Raw genomic sequence first — 18,851 nt, forward strand, 5'->3', positions numbered from 1 at the left:
TGTATGTGAGAGAAAACCTGTAAGTGTGTTTTTTCTTTCACCACTTCAGTGTAGGTGTTGCTGGTCGGTGAACAAAATGCTTTAAGGCAATCCCAAAAAGTGTGTCTTCACCTTGTACACAATAAACAACCCAGAGATGGAGCCACAACATTCGCAGAGCTCCAGTAAAAGTTTTAGGAAAGTCTTATCTCTGCTCTCTTTTGTGTTTGGAATAAAAAGAAAGCTATATTCATTGCGCTGTGTTGTACAAATCTAAAATGCACCGTCCTGAAAAAACACCAGAATCGACTTTTTCCTCTCTAGTAAAGACTAAGAAGCACCATCTCGAGGCGTGATCACACCTTTAAGTCGTCTTATGTGGCCTTGCTGCGAGGCGGCTCTCTTCGCTCTGTACTCTGCCCCAGTGACTCCTCTCTGTGTAACATCTTCTGGCCGAGGGGATTAACTGCTGCTTTAAGTGAAGACCTCACAAACACTCGTCCTCGCTGACACTTCACAGGCGAGGTCTGTCCTCTTTGAAGGCGCTGGGCTGCGAGTCAGGAACATTTGAAACCCCTGACACAGAGAACGCTTCAGTCTGTGCTCTCCGGCTCTCTGCTCACAGCAATTTGGATTAAAGGTCTCTGTCAGAGCTTTCTTTGTAAAACCTACTCATGCTCAAAAGAATGTTTTGTTGTCTTCTGGTGAAGATCTGTCAGCCCTTCGCAAAAGGAAAATTGACAAAAACAGTTTCAATGAAGGATTTCTATCTCGACAAATGCTAACGCACTGTCTCATCTCCATATAGTTCTGGGGGTATAAGGTGTTAGAAAGTCTTCCGTTAGAGCAGTGGTTCTTAACTGGTAGGTAGAGCTATTTCCAGTAGGGGTAAAATATCATCATAAAAATCTGTTATGCGCCGGAAAAAATGTCTGTTTTGTACTGTTACTTTGTTCTTTCACATGTTTCATACACTCTGAGGTCCAGACTGCTCTATTTGTCTTTGAATAAATCTCAATGATTAAAAAATATCTGAAATTTGGGTCACAGGTTCTCATTACGGGGCGGTTGTGGCTCAGTTGGTAGAGTCGTCACCTCTCAACCGGAAGGTCGAGGGTTCCATCCCCAGCTGAGCAACATGTCCGATGTATCCTTGGGCAAGAAACTTAACCCTGCTGCTTCGGTGGTGTATGAATGGGATTAGTTACTTTTGATGGATGGTACTACATAGCGACCACTACCGTCAGTGTGTGAATGGGTGGGTGTAAAAGTGCTTTGAGTAGTCGGAAGACTAGAAAAGCGCTATATAAGCTCAAGTCCATTTACCATTACGGATTTGGAGGTGGGTCCCGAGGCTGGACCAGTTGAGATCCACTGCGTTAGAGTACTCTGATTACTTTTTTGTTGTAAACAGTAACGTAACTCAGGGGTTCGGCAACACAAGTATTCTGTTATTCAGTTACTTTTTCATTAAAGTGATCCATGACTGGAAAAACTACTGCCCTTTGTTGCCACAAAAAAATAAAAAATTCCCAAAGCATCTGCATTGTTTTTGTTTCTCTCCTACTTCTGAGCTGGTAGCTTTGTACCAGCAGAAAGTAAAGATACTGGTGAACAGAAATAAATCCACACAAATGACCAACGGGTGTCAGTATTTGGATTAAAGGTGTATTTTTCTGGTCGATTTAAATGAAATAAAAATCTCAAGCGCATTTCTGCAGTAATATCAAATTATTATATTTTAATAATTTTTCAGGTCTTTATTAGAAATATATTTAATTAATACAAAAAAAAGCAGCCATATGGGACTTTAATATCTAAGTCATATTCAGAATGCCCTTAATTGTCGTTGCACAGATATTCAATTAAATCATAAGCTTCTCCTTATTGGTTCATACAATATAAAAAACAGCATCATTCAGCACATAAACATTTGGACAAATAAAATATCAATACAAATAAAATATTGCACAATCCATAGGTGTCTCTGTGGTTGGTTGCAGCAGCTGAATAACAAACCACAGCGTGCATCAGTGGCTCTGAGTTATGTTGAAATGTGCAGCCGTATGCAGACGATCTGTGTGTATATACGAGAGAGTCGGCAGGTGATAAATATTCAGAAGCAGACAAATGTGTGATTGCATTTGGCTCCAGCAGCAGAATAGTCATACACATATATCATTATTAAGCTATCACACACATGGCTGAGGAGTGCTGAATGTTTAATAGTTTTTGTGTATATCACAGAGCAAAGCGAGTCGCTGTGTTTATCGATGTGTGTCGGGTTGGCAGATAATCAACCCTGGTCTTTGGAGCATGGACATGAAAAGTCATAACATGTTATACACACAGTTAGAGACCCAGATTCCACATAAATGGTAAACATGCAGAGGTTACTTTATGCCAAACAATACCACAATACATCATCCAGTGTGTTCGGGAGTCACAGTAGTACTGCTGCTGTTCCTACATTTAAAATCCACATTTGACCAAAGTTCGTCTGCAAATTAAACACCAGACAAACGTATCAATACCTGGAAGGTGGTGTAAGCCCCCTTTTTACATGAATTTACCAATGATTTCCATTTAGGACCTGACGTTGTCTGGAAACCATTCGACACCTGGGTAGAGTGGGAGGGAGGATCAATCAATCTACCTCTATTTGTATAACGCCAATTCATAAAAAAATATTATATCAAGACACTTTTCAAAAGAGCAGGTAAAATACCTTACTCGTTGGTGTATTATTTACAAAGACCCAACATTAATCCATCATGAGCACAGTACTAAGCAACATTTAGCAAAGGTACAGTACCAGTAGTAAGGAAAAACTTCCTGAAAAGGCAAAAACCGTTGAACAGCCATCTGCTGAAACTGTAGGAGAAGGAGGAGTGGTCAGTAATAGTGTGACTGTGTCTGTGTTGATATCAACAGAGTGCAGTGCCCGTATGAAAGTGAATATACAGTCAACAATGATCCATAACATTACTTTTAAAAGTAATTTGTTACGTTATAAGATAACTGCCATTCAAATTTAACTTTTTCCACAAAGTGCTCTCCTTAGCTAGCTACACATGCACACTGACACATCTGTAGCTTTACCTTCTGCTGGTCCGCAGCTACCTGCCCAGAAACAGCAGAGAAATGTAACAGATGACATTTGTGAAAAAGTGACTTAATAATTGATTTTATGAATTGCAGAACTGACACGTTATGTTACTCGTTACCCCCAACGCCAACAGTCTACATGTCCGGCTCATTCCTGTTCATCCTAATGATGTAAGAACAGGGTTGATTTCAGGACTGAACATTTGAGTTCTTTAACATCAGTTCAAATCACTTTTCTTTATCGTTATGATTGGAGAACACAACAATCATTGTATAGTTGAGGATTAAGGTTTACCTTCAATGTAATGGAGAAAACGAGTTTGAAAAACTGATCCAAGAAGATGTGCAGTTACACAGTTACGTACAGCTTTTAGTGAATTTGTTATCATTGACACATATTTTCTGGTACATCATTATATCTGTCATTTGTACATGATTCTGATACAACATTCATCATGACGAGCTATTTTTGTCCACAGTTACAATCCTATCAACCACACATCACTACATTTTTCACATTCCCGTTCCCCGTATCATTTTGCACAGATTTGCAGCCGACCTTCTGCTGCAGTTGAATGTGAAAACATGAAGACATAGACAAAGTAGCTTCCTCTTCATAAGTGTCCTTCTGCATGAATTCTATTCTTCTCCAAAGTACAACCTGAGTAGTTAAACATGCACAATGAACAAAGTGATTATTGAAAAGCAAATTAATATGTTTGGACATAAAACAATAAAATACCTAATGTACCTATTTCTAACAAAGCATAGTTTGACATCATAATAAAACAAATATTACAGATATGTGATCATTTTGAGACTGTTCACCAAACAGGCTTCAGATGATCACACACACATGCACACTAATGAATGAATGTGCTGCAGTGTGTATAAATGATGAGGTCAGTTTTTGTCTGCTCTGTGGTTTAATGGAAATTGAAAATGAGTCTCATTTCATGTTCTATTGTAGTGATGAGCTGAAAGAGGGGCCTCGCTGCATAATTGCCTCAATTTCTGCTAATTTCTCTTGAATGGATGATAATGAAAGACGTCTGTGTTCCAAATGTGGAAGTCTGGGAAAGGATGGAAATGTGCTCCATTCCACTGAAATGAAAATCAGAGTACGCCAGAAAAACCTTTAATACAAGACAAAAAGGGAAACCAAAACTAATGAGCTGTAAGTCATGATTTTAGATTGTGACTTTCCTTCTTTTTGTGTGCACTAACATACTGTACATACTGTGCTGTTCTGGTTGAAATCTGGAGGCAAAATGCTGATCTACCTAATTTAATCAGTCTGGGCCTTCTAGACTCAAATATGTTTTCTACACCTCTAAAACACCCTGTTTAAATGGCTCTAATTAGGGCTGTCAGCAATAATTCTTAAATCTCAATGTTTTTGTATTGCTTTAACCACGTAGTATTTTTCCCTTTAGGGGCACCATAGCTAAGCCACAGCACTAATGGCAGCGTCTCCTTTCAGCTACAGTGATGGAAAAGAATGACATCACTGCTCCTTTGAATGACTCATTTCACTTCGCTCAGATTATGAGTGAAGAGTAATTTCAACTTCATGGCGTCAAACATTTCACTTTTTACACCTTCACCTTAAGCTATTTAATTACTTTTTGATACATAACAAGTTTATTTTCCCGTTGATTAGTAATATCCAAACCTTCACTCAACCAAGATTTCCTTATTTTCTTTCAAAATATAAGCAGGTTTGTATCCAAAAATGAATTAAACCACCTTTAGCTTAAAATAGAACAAACACTCAAAGTAAAAGCATATCTAAACTGTTTTGTGCAATGCAGAATCACTTTATTTCAAACATACAATTGTATGAAGAAAGGCAACTTTTGAAATTCTGAGACTGATCGAGATCTTAAAAATGAATTTTTGGCAGTCCTTGTTATTATTTAAAAATAGAAAAGTTTTTAAAGGAGATTATTTAAATCCCTAAACTGAACACATGGCAGTTTGATCGTCAACATAAACAATCTTTCACCTTTTCCAAACTTTGCAAAATAATGTGAAAAAAAAAAAACGTACTGGATGCTAAATGTTTCTCAGTGAATCTAGCTACTTTAAAAGTCTAAGCATAGCCAACCATGCTGCAATCTGTTTCTAGACCATGCATGTGTGAACAACAAGGTCAGGAGGATTTCAGGGTCAGTCCTGCTGAAATTCTCTACAAATTTTCAGGAGTGCATTTGAGCAAAAATCTTAGGTTACTCACATATTCATACTCCTCAGAAGATTAAATGTTTTTTAAATGTTTGAGCTTTTTGTCCAGTGCCACCATGAGAGTTACTCTAACATTAAAGCCCTAATAATTATTGTAAGTTGTATGTAAATATTGTTATAATAAACATGGCAGCCTCTAGGGGGCAGAACAAATCAACTTCACATTTAAAAAATGTTTCTTTTGTGATTGGATGTTTTCAATAACTAGAGACTCTTTGTTATCACCTGCATAATTCATATTGTTCTATCTTTTGTTGTATTTTAAATTTTCAAACTCTGTGTCACCTCATTTCTATTCCATCTTAAAGTCTCACAGCCATGGCCTTCAAATAAGAAATGTACTCCGTCGCCTCGGGTGTCCAGCTCATTAAAACATGTTGCTATCCTTGTCATGTGGGGGCCTCACAGCGATGAGCTGCCCCTCATTTTGTGTCCAGGGTCTGCAAAGTCTAAGAAACTAGATGTTAATGGAATTCATGAAAAGAGCCTCCTCCTGTTCCTACTGGACGATTAGTCGGAGCGGTCGGAGATGAGGTCCGCAGAAGAGTCTGTGCTGAATTTATTTAGCATCCAGCTCAGACTGAAATTAAATTTGGCTTTGGTCTGTTGCCAGATGTGTTTTTAATTTTAAGTCTAAAGAAAGTGAGTTTGGATTCAGCCTGTTCCACGGTCACGTCAATAATTTCATCATTCAGCACTGAACTTAAGTTGTGCTCTTTGAAGGACAAACACAGTGAAGGTCAAAGAATCATAAAGCCTTGAGTGGTTTGGTCCCAAAACAGAGTCCAGACCGTGTAAGAGACAATGTGGATACTTTAGGTCCGCTAGTTTGGCTTTTCAAACAGCTGCAAGTTATCTCAAACTGGAAGTGTTCAACTGTACAAAACACACTTTCAGTAACAGAATATAGGTTCATTTTTTTATGCTAATGCTTATGTAGGATATTGGAGCAAATTTAGCTTTTCTTCATTACGTAATCACGGTGCATTCATCTCCAGTAAAACATATTCAAACATTAATTTGAACATAAATGGTGCTGAGATGAGGCTTTTTAATGCAGCAGGGCTTATATTCATGTCAGTGGCACATGAATTGAAACTCCAACACAGCTATCAAACAAGAGAAACAAACCAAAAATCGAGCTCCAGAGTGTTCATGTCACCACTTTTCATGACCGCAGCTGTGGTTCAGTCGTAGAGTCGGTCGTCTCTCATTGGTTGGGATGCATTTCCTGATGTGTCCTTGGGCAAGACACTTAACCCCAAGTTTCTCATGTTGCTTCTTTGAAGGCTTGTAAATGTCCCTTGTGAATGGGATTAGCTAATACTAATGGACACTTGACAAAGTAACCTGAACCATCAGAGTGTGAATGGGTCGGTGTGGCCTGCGGTGTAAAAAAAAACACTTTAAGTAGTCAGAAGACTGGAAAAGTGCTCTGTTTATTTTTCATACAGCGGCTTACCCTGACTTCTTGCAAGAATTCTACCAGGTATGAAATATTAAACCCTTTACGTTCACACATGCAGCTGACTCTGAAAATTGTGTGAATTTTCAGGAGTGTTGTGCATGTGTGGAAGGAGCTACATACATACAATCCTGTATTGTTTGGGGCTTCTACAATAAGTACAGGATAATGAAAAACTGAAATTCACTACCACTGCAGCATATTTTGGTATATAAATAAACAAATAAAATATTATATGCAGTGAACAAGCAAGGCAATGCACATATTTGCATGGATAAATTATGGAGAGAAAAAACATAATCTGTATGTTTCAGTCAACAGGGCCAGTACTATACAGTCAGCACATTACATATTCTACACACAAACAACTTTACAGTCAGTATGCATGAAGCCATGAACACATCAGCAGCTGAGACCTTTTGAATCTGTGTTTGCAGAGCTCCAGCCTCAGTGCATTTCTTCATGGCGTGTATCTGCACTGAGGTCAGATTTATTTACTGGGCTGCTTTAGGAATTCCATCTGAATTGCATGTACCGTGACATGAATGCAGCCACGTGAGGCAAAAAAAGGTCGACCATAATTGAAACTGTGACATTGAAAAAGGCAGCACAGAGGAAGAATTAATTGTCCCGGCTCCTGGTGTTCATAGATGATCTTATACTGCCCCCTAGTGTCAGCAGATGAGTCGTGTTCAGGTTAGGTTTTTATGTCCTTTTCCCCCCTTTACAATTATCCAGGTTCATGTGATTCTAATAACAATAATTGTGATACAGATTCTCCCAATTGTATACACAAAAAATTGAACAAAAAATCTGAAAAATTTCGTCCAATGTATCAAAAACAAACTTGACGCCAAACTGCTGAACGTCAAGCACAGATCTATTGGTCTAACTCAGATATATAGTTTTGCAAAACTCTGAACACAGATGTCATCATTTAGCACACTTTGTTCACCCAGAAACACTGGCCTCTCAAATGCAACACCCTGTGGGGCAGCTGCGGCTCAATTGGTAGAGTCGTCTCTCAACAGGAAGGTTGTTGGGTTTGATCCTCAGCTCCTGCAGCAACATGTCCAACGTGTCCGATCTGATTCAATCATCTTGATCTGTCTGGGCTGGACACTGACCCCGAGTTGCGTATGAATGTGTATGAATGGGAGTAGTTACTTCTGATGGCCACTTTAAATAGCAGCTTCTGTCATCAGTGTGTGAATGGGTAGGTGTCACATGCGGGGTAAACGGTTTGAGTATAGTCAGAAGACGAGAAAAGCGCTATACAAGCTCAAGTCCATTTACTATTTACCCTGATTACAAATTAGTCTCACTCGCGTTGCTCCTGTGCAAATTCAACTGGGAGGAACCCTTCAAGCATGCGTCAAAGAGGCCTCAAGTGACTCAAACAGGTGTAAGGCAAATTGCCCTGCAAGCTTAAATACTCTCATTAAAGTTTTCTTACAAAGCAGCACAACATGAATGTGTAACTATTTTAACATTTACTTTTTACCTCCTTTTCAATATCATGAGATTTTGTTAACAGGCCAACAATATTGGCCTGTTAACAAAATCTCATGATATTGCTGTATTCTATGTATTTTTCCCTGGAGAGGAAAGTCTAATTGTGCTCTTGATGTTGTTGTTGTTGTTGTTTGTTACTGGTTAACTGTGGAATTGTGAAAGACAGGTGACCTAAATAACTGATTTTATGAGCAGCAGCACTTTAGGATCAGGTCATCACTTCAGAATCTATACTTCAGTTTCAGTTTGCGACACTTGAGCACGGTGTTACACCACCTCCAAATGACCCGATGAATGCATACATCTCTTGTTGAAGAGTTGAGGTACGGACACTGTTATATCAACATGCTCTCACACCAAACCCAGCAGTTCGGTCAGTAGCTTGACCATTCAAATACAATCATCTCTGCATTCCTCTAGTGTCACTTTGCACATGTAGGACTCACATGCTGGTTAGACATTAAATAAAATATACTGTATGTGTTTGTTTGATTGAATTGACTTCTGTGCTCTTTTTTTTACCATGTCATTGGACTTCAATACCACAATTAATCGCTTCAATCGACAAGCGGAGAACAGCCAGAAATAGAGCTGGAAGACTCTCTAGGGCATCTTATTTTGATGCATTTGCCCTCAAACCAAGGTGCTAATGGCCTCTTCAAGGAGAGAACTTGTTGGCTTTGTTCCTTAATAAATGACTAAAATATAAATAGACAATTTAAGGTTTTGAAGAATATTAAATAAATGTGGCTTTTTGATCAGAGCTTGAATCAAAAGGCAATTTAAGTTTATTGTTATTATTTGCCTTTTGTATCAACCATTGAATAACCATGTACGTTGCTGTTTTGTATGCTGCTCTTACCCAGATAAAGGAAGCTTGAAGGAAATATAGTGTGCTGTCTTTTCTGTCTGTTTTTTTTTAGTCTTGTTGCGGTCATGCACCTGAAATATTATTCACGAGTTTGCTACTTTTTAGGTGTTTTTGTCATTGTTGGCAGTTGCCCTGCTGGGTATGCTGTCTCACTTTTAGTCGACTTAACGTCAGGCTGAGAGCCGTAGCTGAGGCGGGTTTTAAGCCTCTTGACGAACTGTTAGACTGCACTCGTCTGTCAATCATGTCAGCTACGTGCCTAACAATGGATAACATGTAACGTTCATACAAATTGACCGTCCTTAACATGTTAATTTGTGCTGTAGAAATCTTTTGAATGTGGTGTGTATGTGACTTCCGTAGGTCTTGGAGTCAGCCTCAAGTGGACACTTGAAGAACTGCAGCTTTTTTGCTCTTCCGCATTGGCTTCATTTTTCAACCCCAGAGGTTGCTGTTTGTTGAATTACCACGACCTAGATGACTGAGAACCTGAACAGCCACAGGGTTTTTGTTGCAATGAACATTTTGTTTTTGTGTTCATTGAGGTGTTTTTTCATGCTTGGATAACAAGAACTTAACATTTTGACCTCTGGTAAACTCCCACCAGACATGTCCACCTTCCCATTTGTGTCACTGACTTCAGGCACAGTGTGAAGAGAGTTTGGGGGGGAAAAAAAGGTGGAGCTTCATGTCAATAACCCTGTTTGTATAGCATTTACACAGAAATCTCCAAAAATCATAGTTATATAATATCAAGGTTTTGTGCAAATACAGACAGTATGTGCTTTTGTTGGTCGATGTTCTTTCACAACAGATCCGGGCATGCGTGCAGGTCAGTATACTTTACTCAGAACAAGGCAAGAAATCCGTGTTGTTGTTATTGGATAAGACATCGAACCAGAACACGTGGATCATTTCTGAGCAAAATGTAAAGTTTAACAAGTCGCTCTGTTCGATAACAAACTTCAGAGTTCTAAAGGGCTCCTCTTGAACCCAAGTTGCACTTAAAGTCAAATATGAAGTAATCAGATTAGTGCATTCAAATCAGTGAACGTTTGGTTTAACAAAAATAAAAACCAGATATAGAAAAGGATACAAAATAACCATTCTACAAATGAAAAGCTAGATAAAAGATGGGTCTTAACTTTACTCCAGACAGCTCACCTTTTGAATATCAAGAGTTTGTGAATTCCAACATTCAGGGGCAGAGAAAACAAAAAAAAATGACTCCCCAGTGCTTCTGTGTGACACATTTCTAAAAGAAACAGGAAGCCAGTGCAGAGTTTTTAAAAGTGGAGACTGTGTAGTGTTGTGATCATATTTTTTTAACACTTTTGCAGCAGCATTCAACATGAGTTTTCTTTTTTTACGGATACAAATATGCAATGTTCCTACGATAAAAGATGATGCGCTTATGATTGATGAATCTCAAACTACTCCTAAGTTTGTAGTCTGTTAAGAATTTTTTTTTTTTATCAGTAAAACATTTTCTTAAGTTTTTTTTTTTCCACTTAACTTGTTGTGTTTGTATTGGTGTCTGTTTGTGCATGTTTTGCCTCTTGTCTTTCAGGATACTTCAGTGTTGCTAATGTGCAGAGATGCTCAGAAAGGCCTGAAGAGGACAAAGAAAAGTTTCCCATATTTTCATTGAACATTGAATCCAACAGGCGGACTTGTCTGACTTGTGTCTTGTCTCAGTAGGACCTGCCATTGTCCTGCATGTTTTCACCGTCCACTGTCTATATCTCTCAGCGCTTTCTTTAAGAGGGTAAACTCAACCTCACATACAGTATCCCATCCATGTCAAACACACCTGTCCACAGTGACCCATCAGATGTCAGATCAAGATAACCCTTTAGACACATCTCAGAGTCACAACTCAGGGTTCAGGGACACACACATAACTTTTGGACTTGTTGTGCAGAGATATGTGTTGTTAACATGAACATGTGTGTTTCATGTTAATATTGACACATGGACTTTGTGCACAGTTGATCAAACTCAATGGATTGTCAATAATGATGAGCTAGGATTTCTGTGCATTTTTCATTCTGACTAGTTTGCATTTCTTCTTTTCAATGCTCAGTAGATCTCTAATAAGTAATATGAATATGTCTCAGTTATCAATCCGCTGCAAAACTTTAGGAAAAAAAAAAGGCCATGAAGTGGGCCTTCATAGAAACATTGCTCTGATTCGTGCTAAGACAAACAGCAAAGGCATAAAAAAGAACTGAGGAAAAGAAACCAGACACAGAAGAACAAAAACAACACCAAATATAGACAATGCATAACTAGAACCAAATGGAAATCCAACAGCCAAGAACCCATACAGAAAAATACCAAACAAACATGTTTAACCCAACCATCACAAGACCCACAAGACCCATGAGAACCCAGGCCACACAAGAAAACAACGAGATGATCTTGGGACCAAAGATTTAAGAAGATGTAAGAAACTAGAAGAGGTAAAAGCAATAAAAGTGGGGAGAGTGACAGAAACCAGTAAATAAATGATAATAATAATTTAAGTAAGTTAGATAAGAATGACTTCATTAGAACATCAAAATGACTAAGAGCATTTAAAGGAAATAAAACAGTAACTTGAGTTGAAAGCGTGAATAAAGAGACAGTATGAACAACAAAAGGGAATATGATCTATAAAAGGAACAGAAGATGAGGATGAAGACTGTTTAACAGCATCACCACCTCATGCTACACACTGTGTGTTTTTTTAAGAACAATCCCTTAGTTACTGTGTAATTTTACATTATTGTATTTTTATTTTTATTTTTTTATTTAAATGATGTAAATATGTTTGATTTGATTTTAACTTCTATTTTTATTTTTAATAATTATATTCCCGTCCCCTGTTTTCTGGAGCTGCTGTAATGCACAAATTTCCCCCAAGGGGGATCAATAAAGTTTATCTTTATCTTTATCTCTTTATCTTTAAGAAGACGACATCACAAGTCTATAACATAAGAGATTTAAAAGAGTCACAGTGATAAGTCAAAGGAAATGTGTCACTTTTAACAATTTGCTACAGGACATTCATATCTTTTAATTAATCACTTTCTTTACAATATATCTGCTTTTGCTTATTCGTTGTGCACAAACCTGCAGAGACAGGACTGCACCACAGGACACAGAAAGATAAAAGATAGAAGAGTGTCTACTGATCCACAAAATGTGAAAAAAATAAGTCTTACAACACAGAGAAAAATGCTCTGTTTCAAATGCCCTCCTCGTGATGTCACAGTGGGATTCTGGTAAAAAAAAAAAAAAAAAAAAAAACTTTTGCGCAGGCCTTGCTACAGAGGAGTGATGTCTACCTGGAAAACTCAGGGGTGCTCATTGCATTTAAAGAGACACACACACCAAAATGGAGTGTTCTGAGAGAGCTGGTTTATACAGGGTCACAAACCTCCTCTGGTGCTTGATTCATGTTAGATTTTGACCAAAGCACAGCACAGATGTTTCATTTAGACCACAGGGGACTGTTTTATTTAAAAGATGGAAAATGGGTATAATATGTCTTCTTTTACACTAACCCAAAACACAAAGAGATAAACACATATTTGTCATATTTATTACAGTCTTTCTTGACTTCTTGAGTGAATTGGTCATCTATTTCAAATAAATACGCTGACGTGTATTACTGAGTAAACATAAGGTTAAAGCAGGTCAAGCCTGATGTCAATATTTGTGAACTCAGTACCTGCTGTCGTCAGTCTTGAGTGATGCTTCATACAGTCACAGAAATGTGATACAGAAACATTTGAGATGCATCATCAGCAAACACACCCACCCACACACACACCCACACACACACACACACACACACACACACACACACCCACACACACACATCCAGTGACACCCACAGTGTCGATAGATGTTCAGATCTTCAGCTCGTTTTTCTTTCTTTCATAAACCTTCAAAGTTTGTGTGATCCGTCGTGTAATCTTAATCTGTCTCTCTTGACGCTAATATAATGAACTGATTATTGATGAATTTTATTTTCTGTCTGCATTCACTGTCCTTTTAGAAATGCTTATTTGATCCCCTCTGCAGGGGTAATGGTGTCTGGTGGATCCTGAAGGCTGTCTATGTTTAGCAGAACAGATCATCTGAGGTGTAGATTACTTCTCCACGACAAGGAAACCCCACTAAACGTGTGGTTTGGGATTTCAGCATGTAAGCATATTGTAACTAATGTAGGACACTTAAAACAAGGCAAGGCACGTTTATTTATATAGCACATATCAGTGCTATATAAGACATTGACAGCTTCACACAAGACATCGACAGCTTCATGACAAAGAGAGAAAATGTAAAACTCACTAATACAAACTATTAATCACAGAGAAGATTCAATATAAAAATATGTTTTAAAAATTAATAAATAGATAAAATAAGAAAAACAGAAATATGACATTACAATATAAAATATATACACCATATTTTGCTGAGTCTGTCAGTGATAGTGAACGATTTCTATAAGTAATCAGCTCTGCGCTCACACAAGACTATGGGGCTCTGAAGTCGCTGACCAGAGACACAGATTCCCTTGGTGGTCTTGTCCAATCAAAATGGATTCTGTTTCCCAATCCACCCCAGCTCATCTTCCTGAGGATGTAGGGCTCACAGTTTGCTCCGTCTGTGTTCAAGTCACAGCTCACAGGCTGGCGCAAATGTCCAGATACCCCACCGCAGACGCACCTTACAAAGCCCAACTCTCACCGATTGCAACTTAGAATGCCTAGAAGCTGTTCATAAAATAATTCATTAAAGTTCAAATGAATGGAAATAAAATGCAGTTTTCAAATGCCAGTAGTTTGCAGAGGATCTATTTGATGTTGGGGTTAACTGTCTTGCCCAAGGATTCATCGGGCATGTTGCAACAGGAGCTGGGGATCAAACCTCAGACCTTCCGGTTAACACTGGCAGTTCTAGAGTCTGTTAGGTCAAAGGCAAACATCAATTTGGGGGATCCTCCAACCAGCATTCAGCATAGTGAGTTCCCCCTCAGTGAGGGTTCCTACTGTCATTGCAAAATGTGCACAATTTCAAACACTGCACAAACAGTTATCTGCCTTGCCTGTTGACAAGCAGCACATCTGCCGGTTAAAGGACAACTGAGAGAGAGTCGCCCCTGAAGAATAATAAAATGCTAATATGTAACATACATCTGACTAACAGTATACTTTAATAGCATCATAGCAGAGTGGATGCTTTCAATTTTATAGAAACCCTCCGAGGTGAGTGAGAACAAATACATTCTGGTGAAAACAGATGGAAAACTATAACTTTAAAAAACAGATATCTTCTACATGTATTTGTATTCTGTGTAAACTAGAAAGATATGTAAGCAGTTAAAAAAAAGTTGGCCAGGCTTATTTTTCCCATTCTTTTTTTTTTTTACTGAAAAGATCTGAGTAAAAAAAAATCCCCTTCCTCCACACATTCAAAATAAATGAACAAATAACTAAGCTGGCAAAAACTTTATTTTATCTGCTCGTACAATTGAAATAAGGAAGACAAACAATGAAAATTCTTTGGTTCTCAGTAACCTCTCAGGGATGACGATGTAAAGATATAAATCAGTTGAATTCACATCGCTAGATTCTTAACATTGAGTTTTCTGTTGTGTGTATGCGTGCTGAGAGAGCAACTGAAAACATGTTCAGCATCACACAAAGGTTGTCTTTCCTCCTCCTCACTTCTACGGCTAATGAAAAACGTTAAAGCACAAAAAAAAAGAAACGTGGATGAAGTGAGGTTTAGAAACAATAGAGAACAGAGAGGAACCTGCTGAACAGTCCAGAGAGTTTGTGTCAATTACAGATACAAGAAAGGTTACTGAGCGTGCTACTCGAAATGACACAAAGGGTAATAAACACGGTGGAGAATGAGTCAAACTGATAAGTAACTTAAGATAAATTAAGCTTTTTTATCACAACATGTTTTTCTCTTTGCGTGGGAGTGGTATTACATCCCCAAAGAAGAGCTGGTTTGATATCATTTGGACAGAACACATCACACATGGAGCTCAGCGTAAGTTCAAGCAGGAAGTCTGGTTATATTCTCTCACACATTTATTCAATTTCTTCATTCAACTTAGCCACTTCCTCTCTTCCACTTCCACCTTCTCCTTGCTCTGTTGATCAACTGATTCTTGTGAATTAACTCGTTAAGTAATAATCCAACCAGACTCTGTCACAACTTCTCTCACTCAATCACCCTGCTGCCGTCAATTTTTTTAAAACTTGTTGTCTCTCTTCCATGGTGAGTTTGTCCTTTCACTCCTCCGCCTCAGTCACCTCCATCCAGCTCAGCAGAGATCAGATACAGACCCCACTCCTCATCACTTCCTGCATTCTTCTATCACCACCTCCACCAGGGTCTAGACTCCATAGGGGGGGGGGGGGGTGTCCTATCCTGCTGTCGGCCTCATTACCCCTCCGATGAAGTCGTCATGCACCAAAGACTTTCCACATTTATTTCCTAAATTGTCGAATAAATAATTGTTCGTTCTTAATTAAGCCTCTCCTGATTGATATATAGTCTACCTTTTCTCCTCTCACTCCGGGCAAGAAGGTGTGATTAAAACACAGCGAAAAAATAAACATAAATACAGCTAATAACTTTAATTTAGTAAGGAAAGAGAGAAAGCATTCCTTCTACAGACCTGTGTGGTTTTTATTTCTTCAGAAGAAACTGAGCAAAAATGTAAACCTCTTTAAAATGTCATCTGAAAACCGACTTGTATCCTGATTTTATTGAACGTGTCTCTTTTAATTTGTTCTATTTAATTTTAAATAGAATAAACTGCTTTAACTCTATGAATTGTCTAAGCTGTCTTTTATGATCAACTCAGGTGTTCTGTTTCATTGTTCTTTTCTGTGCAGGAAACACTACTTTGTTAATCATTATTCTAATCATGATAAGTTATATAGAGACACGAGGGGAACTAGTGCTAGATTTTTTTTCTCTCTCGTGCTGCAGTCTACTGAAGGTCAAACTCTCCCCTCCTGCGTTTCTCTGGTAATTTTCCACAAAGTGTTTAAAAAGTTGCGTTTCTATTATCAGAGTCTTATCACAGGGTGGAGCTGGGCTTGCCTGCACAGGGGGGAGGAGGAGGAGGAGGAGCAGGGGGAGGAGGGGGAGGAGCCCTCTCAACAAATGTCCAACATTACCACCTTTCATAAAGAGAGACTAAATGTGTGTTTACATCCAGTTTCCCTTTCTGTTTCCCCTTAAGTAGCTGTAAGGCATGAAAATCCTCTTATTCTACACTTGTTATGTCATTGTGTAAGCCCAAGAGCTTATGATGTTTACCCCTACTGACATATTCAAAACAATGAATGCAGGATTTTTAGGGCTGTACCATTCACTCAAACAAGACATTTTTTACCAACTCTCATAATTTGATTCAAATAATTTAACATACAGTGACACTTTTGGCTCTAAAGTGAAACTAAAGTTGAATGTGTCTGGCAGAGACGTGTTAAGAACATTTCTATTGATGGTCATCACAGGTTTCTGAATTCATTTAATATATTTGTGTGCAGAGTGACATTTAAGAGTTCAGATTTGTGTCCTTTCGGAGGTTATTTTCTCTGGTTTTCCATTTTTAACAGAAATAATTTTTGCCATTTGTGTTTCAGAGAGAATCTTTTTCAAATATTGTCATTAAATGTTTACAGTGCAAAAGAGATCAGGCCTGCAGCAGCTACAGTACAGCTAGTGAACATGTATAAAAATAGACAACATATCTTCGTCTCGATAATCGAGTTGAGAACACTGCAAGGAGCCACATTAGTCAACAGAGCTGTCACTCATGATGCTACATGCACTCTTTTTTGCATTAAATAACTACTTAACACTAAATGACTTAGAAAAATGAACACTTGGATCTAAATCAGCACGATAACAACTAAAAACTATCACAGACAGAATCCGGGTTCGAGAAACATTTCGACTTGTATTTTAACTATCAATAATCGCTGTGTGCTTCAAGAGAATGACACTAGCCAAGTCTCGGTTATTGATCAGTGGTGTGTGGAGTCTTACCTCCAGCTGAACATATCTAAAACCCAAGATATGATCATTGATTTTAGAAAGAAAACACGTAACCGATGCCACTGTAATCAAAGGTCAGAACATTGAGCACAGTATGTGCAATGTTCTAAATATCTTGGTGGGACTATCATTGATTCTATGAAGTATAATTGAACTATGAAGCTAATTGTGAAGTGTTGTACGTTCACGTTGACTGAAATAGCAGGCCGTCGAGCTCAGGAGCTCCCAGGAAAACATGTGGTTTGTAACGAAGATTCACAGATAGTGACATACAGTAATATGATGTGAATGCACAGAGAGAGAGAGAGAGAGAGAGAGAGAGAGAGATGCCAGTTCCCCCAGTAGTCTAAGCCTATAGCAGTATTATTAGGAGCTGGTTCATACCTGCGTCAGCCCTAACTATAAGCTTTATCAAAAAGGAAAGTTTTAAGTCTATTCTTAAAAGTACAGAGTGTGTCTGCCTCCCGGACCTCGGCTGGAAGATGATTCCAGAGGAGAGGAGTCCGATAACTGAAGGCTCTATACCTCCCATAGTACATTTAGGTACCACGAGCAGGCCTGCATTCTCGAAGGGTAGTACGGCACTATTAGCTCTTTGCCTGACCATTTAAAGCTTTGTAAGTGAGAAGAAGGATTTTAAATTCTAGTCTAGATTTTATAGGGAGCCAGTGCAGAGAAGCCCATAAAGGGATAATGTGATCCCTTTTCCTAGATCCAGTCAGAACACGAGCTGCAGCGTTCTGGACTAGTTGAAGATTCTTTAGAGACTTACCAGAGCACCCTGATAAAAGAGAATTACAGTAATCCAACCTGGAGATCTGGAGGTCACAGTCTAAATTGGATTGCCAATGTTGGTTTTTTTAATGGTAATATAAAAAAAAGAAATCACTCAATATTAGGTGTAGAGGTGTGTAAAATGCTGGTTTTGTCACAAATCAGCAAAACTGGTGGTGAAGTTGCAGCTCTATAAACATACTCAACTTTTTAATCTTTCAAAATAAAAGTGTGTGTCTACTATTACCTTGAAGATACATTCATTATATCCTGAAGTTTATTCTTTAATTATTTATGTTTGGAAAAATGCTCTTGTGATAAAGCTTGTGTCATTTTTTGTTGTCACACATTATCGCTGTTTTGTCCTTCAGCTGCTTGCCACATAGATGTTACTCAAACAAGATGTTTGTGTGTTTCCTGCAGCTATTCTGGTTTAAGTATTAGCTTTATGTTAAATATTATGTGAGCTATCAGCACTCCTCCAGCTGACTGCCCTTGACCAGAGCATTGACCTCAGACGTGCATGCAGTTTTCTTCTTAATAGCTGAGTGGCGTCCAAAGTTGCAAACAAAACAACAGCACAGGGAGTAATAATAAAGCCGCTTTAAATTTAAAACGACAGCTAAGGTTATGGTTTAAAGCAGTCCTACTGTAGGGTTGGAGATTGTTAGAAAAGGTTTAAGAGGCCAGAGGAGGTTTAAACTATCCAGATCTGACTTTCAAACTCCATTCTATTCTTCTATCCTCATCAGTTTTATTCACTTAGCATTGACTGATTATTTGAATTATTTATGTGTTTATTTATTC

Source organism: Labrus bergylta, chromosome 9 (genome assembly GCF_963930695.1).
Source record: "Labrus bergylta chromosome 9, fLabBer1.1, whole genome shotgun sequence".
Lineage (NCBI taxonomy): Eukaryota > Metazoa > Chordata > Actinopteri > Labriformes > Labridae > Labrus > Labrus bergylta.